The 8,681-nt window shown below is 44.4% G+C and overlaps 1 long non-coding RNA gene across 1 annotated transcript in view; it reads right to left on the reverse strand.

The window, feature by feature from the left end:
- Positions 1-7,853, reverse strand: part of LOC141047991 (uncharacterized) — a 224,899-nt gene extending 217,046 nt beyond the window's left edge. The window contains exon 1 of the long non-coding RNA XR_012219934.1: positions 6,783-7,853. This is a non-coding gene — a long non-coding RNA (uncharacterized lncRNA). The remainder of the gene's footprint in view (positions 1-6,782) is intronic.
- Positions 7,854-8,681: the final 828 nt, after the last annotated feature.

Consider the following 8,681-nt stretch of genomic DNA (forward strand, 5'->3'; position numbering starts at 1 on the left):
AGAATCCTGACTTGCCCAGCAGGTTGATTGAGTCTCTACCCCGGAGGACATGGCATGGAGGCAGGCACCAGTGGTTACCATGAACTATGAGTAAAGCTTTGAAACTGCACGACCAGGTGTCCTCCATTCATTCGCCACTAACACCTTCAGCACCGCTACATCTGTGTACCAGCATCTATACCATTCTGCACCTCTCCTCATCCATTGCACCTACACTGCCCTGGGACTACCTCCATTAACATCACCGCCATTGATATTGGGCGCCCAGGGCCACTGCTGCTGTGACACATTCCCCCTGACACTGGCCCGGTACCGAGTACCCTGCTGCCCTTGGTGTGAGGGGCGACCCAATTTAATTTGTGGGGATCAATATTTCTCCCCACAATGATGACATTAAATCAAATATATTGTTTATGGTTTTAATTATAAGGAAAATGCGAGTGTGGAGAAAACTAATCTATGTTTGATAGACTTCTTAGTGTCAATCACGATCTACGCTCTCTCCCTCATTTTATATTGACCAGAATGTCTCCTAGAGAAAGCTTCAATAACTTACATGGATGCAGAGACATGAATGGAGGGGCCAACAGCCAAGAAATGAAGGTTAAGGGTAATGTGCCGGAACTACATATTTTGTTTATTAGAAAAAAAAAAACCCTAAAGTATTAATGTTTTGTTTAAATAGTATTTAGTGGTATAATGTATGAAAAATGTAAAATACTCACATTCCACTTTTAAACACTATGGCTGGTGGGGGGAATCGAACAGCTGCTGAAGTTTGCCTAGAAAATGCCGCTAGCTTACATTATGACTGCAGGAGAAGTGAGCAGTATCTGGTCACATGTGTGATTTCACTCCTTTCCTCCCCCTCTGGTGCCCACAAGAGGTCAATGTAGCATGACGGGAAAATGATACCAATATGTGGACAGTATTGATGAGGATCGATTCTGTTAGTTTGTGACACTCATTGTATCACATGTTGGGTAATGCATACAGGAGTTAGATATGTGGTGTATATCACATGATGGGATTAGATACTTGGCTCAGTTGTAGCATCTGTATGAGGCCATAGGCTCAAAAAAGGCTTCCTCAGACAGACTTAGCACAAGCCACGCTGACTGGCAGATTCCAGAGAAATCCTGACACCCTTTAACCCCTATACAGGGATCTGGAATTACAACAGGACCCAGTGGATTTCTACCTACAGATGGGCTGCTGTCTGGAGGTGTGAAGGAGTGGTCACCAGCAGGGTCAAAGCTAAAATTTCACTTCAAAGATTACATCAGGATCTGTTTTAGTTAGGAAAAAATAAGCAGCGATCAAAAAAGCGCAATTAAATTAAATGACAGGACTGAACCAGAGAAGAGAGCTGGAAGCTTTAGTATAATGTTCTGCAATTGGAGCTAATCACTCCAGCTGAACAGCACACGTCCATACTGCCAGACTAGACAGCACTACTGGTCTCAGCCACCCAAATCCAAGTAGCTGGACATAAGATTGTACCATCCAGAGCTTCTGGTTCCAGCAGAGTAAATATGACTGCCTTTCAATAGAAGATTATGCAGGAGCTGGTGGAGTTGCAACAGTAAACCTCTTTATAAGAGGAGTCTCCTGACCCTTAAGCTCTTGTCACTCAGCGATGCTAAAGCGATCCCAATAATACGACCTAGCAGGGATCATTGCTGCGTCGCTATGTGGTCGCTGGTGAGATGCCAAACAGTCAGATCTGCCCAATGACTCAGCAACGATGCGGCAACCCATAGCGACCTTTGTAACGATGTCGGCAAATCCACGCCTATGTGTCTCGCTTCTGAGTCGCTAATGAGGTCATTGGTAAAGGTGTCAAACATACCGATGCATGCTACCCAGCGGGACCTCAACGATCAAAAAAAAATGTCCAGGTCATTCCGACATGACCAGCGATCTCACAGCAGGGGCCTGGTCGCTGCTGAGGTCGCTGTTGCATCACAAAACTTGTGACTCAGCAGCGATCTCGCTTACTGTGACGGGGCTTTAGAACCAGGTTTATTTAGATACAGAATTGGATATTTCACAATAAGGTTTTTGGCACTTATATTCTTGCAGGAACCTCTTCTGGGTCATAACCCCTTCAGTGCACAAACTCTTACAGACCGTCATACCACAAGTGAATCCAGGATTCTCTAAACATCATTCTAAATGTCATTTAACCACAACTGGAGGAGGATTTCTGTCTGGGTGAACTGGGAATTCTATGGCTTGAAGAGGGACTTCTGAAACACATTGGGTATCTTAAGATTTCAGGCAGAAAGCAGCAGCGTTAATAACCTTGATTATCTCATAAGGACCAATGAATCAGGAACCTAACTTGTCAGAAGGAACCACAAGCTTGATATTTTCTGTTAATCGTACCTTCTCCAACCAAGTCTAAAGATTGGGCCTCCTGAACGTCTTATTAGTAGCTGATGTCTGACCACCCTGTATCCTCTGAAAGATCTCTCCATCTTCAGATCAAATAACCTTTAATTTATCCACATTTCTCAACCTCAGGGTATGTGCACACGGTGCGGATTCTGCTGCATTGTACAGTACCTTTATTTCCTATGGAAATTAAAAAACGCTGTGCACATGCTGCGGTTTTTTCCACACGGTTTTGCTGCGGTTTACAATCCGCAGCATGTCAATTGTTTGGTGCAGAAACGCTGCAGTTTTACACCTCATCCATTATGAGGTGTAAAACCGCAGGACTTTTGTCCTGCGGTTTTCTCTCCAAAATCCACACACCAAAAAAATCTACGTGTGCACATACCCTAAGGAGTGTCCATTGCAGTGGTTGATAAAGAGCCCAAAACAATAGAAAAGTACAGAAAAATTAAGTAGTTTTAATGGATTCTTGATATTAATAGCAAATTCAGCTAAATTATATTTTCTGGAACACAATGTAACTGTACAATGTGATTAAATTTACTTAGGGTTTTAGATTTAGGCAACCCACAGAGGGACCAAATGACACTATTAACTGAACCTGTCAACCACCATCCAGGTAACCAATTACCTCCTGAGGGAAGGACATCAATGATGTCCATGGAGATGAGAGTTCTCCTAAGGGTGGGTTGAGTTTTGAGAAAACTGGTGGGAGACATTTGGGGTGCCTTGGAACGCACATGTAACAAGGTGGCACTGCGTGGTAGTCGTGGGCAAGTTCACCAAGCAACAGTCAGCTTGCACCCCGACACCTTGTACATGAAATGTTAAATAAAGTCCCTTGCACTGCATGTGCAGCATGCACCACAGCACACTCACAAGCTCTGTCAGATTCCCCTCAGCTGTGGCCATATCAGCTCCACAAATCACTTAAGAGACAAGGTCTTTTTCCCAACAGCTTAACTTTACTAGAAAGCAGCCGTATTTGTGAAAAAGGCAGCACAAATTAAACAGACAACTTATCTTTGCCTGTTATCTGGACAGACTATTCCCTGCATCAGCTTCTCTTTCCCAGCAAGCTCAACTATATCCCTGTAAAATCTCTGTCCTAATAGTGCTCCAGGCCCACCACCTTCCTTCCTCATCTCTGGTCCAATTGCGAGTAAAAGGATAATGGGCTCACCAACTTAGCAGCCTACTATTGCCAGCTACTAGCTTTGGATCCTTCCTTGAAGCGGTTCTGTACAAGATGGTGACCAACTGGACAATTTTCAGCCTGGGGCCCCTTACTGAAACAACTTTATACTAACGGCCTGGAATACTCTGCTCCATGGCCTGCCCTTGAACAAGCTGCCCAGGTATCTGCCTCTAATAATGAGCAACTTTCCTATACCTCCTTACTCTGTGGCTCCTCCCATCTGCTGAACCCCTTTACTGCCTGTATCTAACACTTCTATTGATTCTATAGCTATACTGTGCCCCCCTATCCTAATCCCCCTATGGTCCTGCACTACTTACTCTTTCCCTCAGCTAAAGCATAATACATCATATTACAGTACATTACAGGGCACACAAAGGCAAAACATTAAGACACAAGCACTCTACAGTCTAACTAAGGTTAACCACAAAAAAAAAAAAAAAAAAAAAACACACACACAACTCCTTGTTGTTACAAGTCAGATGGTATTGTTAATTCAAGTGTGACCTGCAAGCACGAGATCAAGAGACTCCTAAAGTACATATGAAAACCTGCTGAGGAACACTTTTTTGGCAAGAGTAGAGTCAGGGGCTTGCTCTTAGGATCTACAAATCTCTAGAATAATCTAAGGAAACTTCAGACACAACTACACCCTCAGACTGAGAAGGACAGATACTTGGGGAGAATGCATCAGCTTTTGTGGACTTAATACGAGGTCTTCTCACCACACAAATCAAATATTGAAAAGAACAAAGCCCATCCAGCTTGCCTTGGGTTGAGTCTCAGCTTAACTGTCAACTATCCACAATTTTAGGTCATGATTCCTTTTGGTAAAATTTGTGAATAGGCGGCACACAGAAGTTAAGGGATGGGGTACCATGCGATAACTGCGTCTATAGTAAACTCAAAAAGGCGCCGATGTCCACAATAAAAAGGACGTTTAAGGTCTGGCTAAACCAATATTGGATTAGTCAAGGAACCATTCCTTTAAGGGTGCAGTCAGACTGCCGTATTACTCAAGCGGGAGTCGCAATGCAATCCTTGGACAGGGTGTCTGCTCTCCTGGCAGCATGTTTCTATACAGCTGTCACGCCGCTCCGATCAGGAGAGCCAATAGCCTGTCCGAGGATTGCGATGCCTGCATGAGTAATATGACAGTGAATGCACGCTAATGTAAAGGCACGGATTGCCTCAGGCTTTTAGCTAACATCTGCCTCTTTCTTACTCCAGTCAGTGAATGGTATGTCACACTGAGAATTGTATTAACTGTTCAGATCAGATCTTAATATTTTAAAAACAATTTTGAAAGCCAGCAGACCTTCATTTGCCCAATAGGCATCACAAGACACTCATAGTGACCCTCTGGAGTGTTAAAGCCAGTCTTCCACATTTCTGATATGGATCATCCTGAGATCAAGCATTGGGAAACCAACAGGCTCTCAATAGCTGGTTGTAGAAATCAGGGATAAGTGGCAGCAGATACTGATTATTCCCAGTAATTGAGAAGTTAACAGTAGGCAATACAAGGTCTGAGACCAACTTTTTTTTAGCAACAGAAGAAACTGGCACCTACTGGTGATCTTAGTAGTCTGATTAACCTTTTTCAGACCGCTATGCAATCTTTCAAAACTAAAGGCCCCGTCACACTAAGTGACTTACCAGCGATCCCGACATCAATATCAAGGTGTCAGGATCGCTAGTAAGTCGCTATGTGACTGCTGGTGAGCTGTCACACAGACAGCTTCACCAGCGATCAGCACAGCGATGCCGAGCGCCCGGCATCGCTGTAAAAAATAGAATCAAAATAAAAAAAATATAGTTATTCTCACCTTCCGACGTCCCGTTCAGCCATCCTGCCTCTCTACACGCTCCTGTCCCAGTGATCCTTTGCACGAATGACCGCGAGATGTCACGGTCTCGAGGGATAACAAAGTCGCGGTCATTCGTGCAAAGGATCAATGGGACCGGAGCGTGGAGAGAGGCAGGATGGCTGAACGGGACATCGGAAGGTGAGAATAACTATTTTTTTTTTATTATTTTTTACACCTGATCGCTGGTCTCCCGCCTGTCACACACAGCGATGCGTGCTGGCCAGTGGGAGACCAGCGACCAAAGAAATGTCCAGAGGTTTCTTCCAGCGATCAGCGATACCGGCAGGGGGGCCGCTCGCTGTCACACACAGAGATCTCGCTGGTGAGATCGCTGTTACGTCACGAAAGTTGTGACTCAGCAGCGATCTCGCTACCGAGATCGCTTAGTGAGACGGGGCCTTAAGGGTCCCATTTCATATAGCGACGCACCAGCGATCCCGACACCGATTAGACCTGGTAAGGATCGCTGGTGCATTGTCACACAGCATCTATTCTGAGTTCTGCGTCGCCAACGAGGTTACTCGTCGGCATCAAACAGTGATGCATGCTGGCCAGCGGGATGCCAACGATGAAAAAAAATGGCCCAGGACATTAGAGCACAATCAGGGATATCCAGCAAGGGGGGGGGGGGGGGGGGGGGGTCGGTCGCTGCTATGTGTCACATGTAGCGAGATTGCTGTTGCGTCACAAAAATCGGTAATGCATCAGCAATCCCGCTTTGTGAGATGGGGCCTTAAAACGTTCTAGACCAGAAAGTTTATAGATTTAACACTTGGGGAGACAGAAGTTAGGTACCAGGTCTACGGGACAATCCATGTGGAGTTAGTTTTAGATTTGGACACAATACATCAGTATAGTTTCTGAATTCATGAGGTAAGCCATTGGGTATGGTCATAAACATATCCACAGAGGTTCATACATTTCTGCTGACACTCAGGGCCACAGTGCACAATATCACCCTAGTGCCAGTCAAAGACCGGGTTTAGTTTACATAACAAAGGAATTCCCAAGACCACATTTTCAAGAGAAAAAAAAAAAAATCTCAAAGTGTAGTATTTCAACAAGCATGGACACCTTAGTTGCATACTTCACCATGTCCTGGGTTAGAGGTGTATCAATAGCAGTGATCATAGGAAAACAATTTTAACAATGTTAAACTAAAATCCTTTGCCACCTTGGCATCAACAAAGCATGCTCTAAATCAATAAAGGCCTGAAGCCTCTCAGGTTTTTCTAGATAAGAAAAAGGTAACAATTTTGCAAGATCACAGGGAAGTACCTGTGCGCCTAGATGGGCATCCTTAGACCCACCTAGGCGCTGAAGTTTCTCCAGTGGCAGTTGTCTGGAACAGGAAGACCTCTGATGTCCAGAATCTCCATAGTAGTTACCCAAAACTGACTTGTTCCTTTGTAGTTGATGTCAGCATGTCACCTCAATCTGCATGGGCCCATTTATTAAGGGCAACAGGGGCAGCAGTCTTCATAGGTGCAGCATCAGCAGTGTATTCTGAACAGAGTTTGCACAAACATCTATCCAGCTGGATTGCCAAGGACACGGCAGTAGCAAGAGTCAGAAGGTGGACACTGAACCAAAATAGATTTAACTTGATCAGAGGGTCTAGAACTAAACTAGTTGTGAAGTGTCTGGTCTTTCCACTGTATCTGTGGCACAATGCTTTAACTCTGCAATAATCCTTGGCTGAACATAACCCCTGAAGGAGTGCATCTAATTTTTCTACAATGAAGGCTTCTCTGTCAGGGTCATCATACAGGAGCACTAATGCCTCAAAAAATGCATATAGAAGAGAATCCTGAGGCAGCAGGGAGAAGGCCAGAGCACCAGGAGTTGGGGGGGGGGGGGAAAAAAAAAAAAAAAAAAAAAAAAAAAAAAAGGGAGATACTGATGGTGCCTGAGTGGATTCTGGATACTGAATCTCTTCTGCAAAATTCTGAACTAAATGGGCCTGATCTTTCATTTTATCCACCACTACAAGGCAAAGGATCATTGTAGGCCACTTACAATGTTAGATTTGTCAGGGTGATCATGCTTAAAATAGCTACCTTGGACAGACTTGGCACAAGCCACTCAGTATGGCAGTTTCCAGAGAAATCCTGATACCCTTTAACCCCTATACAGGGATCTGGTTTTACAACAGGATCCAATAGATAACTACCATCAGAAGGGCTGCTGTCCAGAGGTCTCCAAGCATGGTCAAAGTAGAGAAGTCAAATCATAAAATTAGGAGGTGAACGGGTTGTCAGAATGTGGAGATCAGTGCGAGGAAAAAAAATTATTGAGAATAGCTATAAAACAATCCAAGAACAAAAGCCAGATTGCTCCACTGGGCACCCACCACATTACACGGAAGCAGGTCAGAAGTAAATGGCAGAGGACAGCTGGATCTCAGAATCTTAAATAGCCTGCAGCCCCACCCAACCCACACAGCAGTTAACTCTATGTCACCCAGTATGAATGGAACTACAAGTCCCAGAGAACAAAAATTAGAACTGTCTCCCCACATCACCCGCAACAAAGGCGCAACACCGGCTGGCGACAGAAGTGGCGGCAGGAAGGCCAGGCACTGATACTGAAGTCAAAAAAGCCATCAGTTTTTCTTTCCTTTGAAAAGAATCTGATTTTTTTCTCACTGGATCAGTTTCAAATGGAACAAAACAGATGGTTATTAAACAGATCCGTTTTCCATAAACTTTAATGTTAAAAAAGCAAATTTAGTTGTTTAACTGGACCAAAAATTTGGTCTGCAGAACTTTTGGGTTTTTTTAAACAGATTGCTGCTGGATTCTGATGATTACTAGACGTATGAACACAGCCTAATGTGTATGGGGCCTTCCCCCTGACAGATGATGTCAGGAGAGACGAGCACCGGGCATGTCTGATTTTGTTCTTAGGCCACGTTCACATGTTCAGTATGTGGTCAGTATTTTACCTCAGCTTTTGTAAGCCAAAACCAGGAGTGGGTGAAAAATACCGAAGAGGTGGCGTGTTTCTATTATAATTTTCCTCTGAATGTTCCATTCATGATTATGGCTTACAAATACTGAGGTAAAATACTGACCAAATACTGAATGTGTGAACGTGGCCCATTCCAGCAGAGTCTGGCAATGACTCTCTCACAGAGAATACAGGAGGGATCCAGTGTATGGAGGAGAAGGGAGAAATAGTTGCCGGACGACAAACAACCCCTTAGG

This window comes from Dendrobates tinctorius, unplaced genomic scaffold, assembly GCF_039654945.1.
Source record: "Dendrobates tinctorius isolate UK_male_01 unplaced genomic scaffold, ASM3965494v1 ptg000131l, whole genome shotgun sequence".
Classification (NCBI taxonomy): Eukaryota; Metazoa; Chordata; class Amphibia; order Anura; family Dendrobatidae; genus Dendrobates; species Dendrobates tinctorius.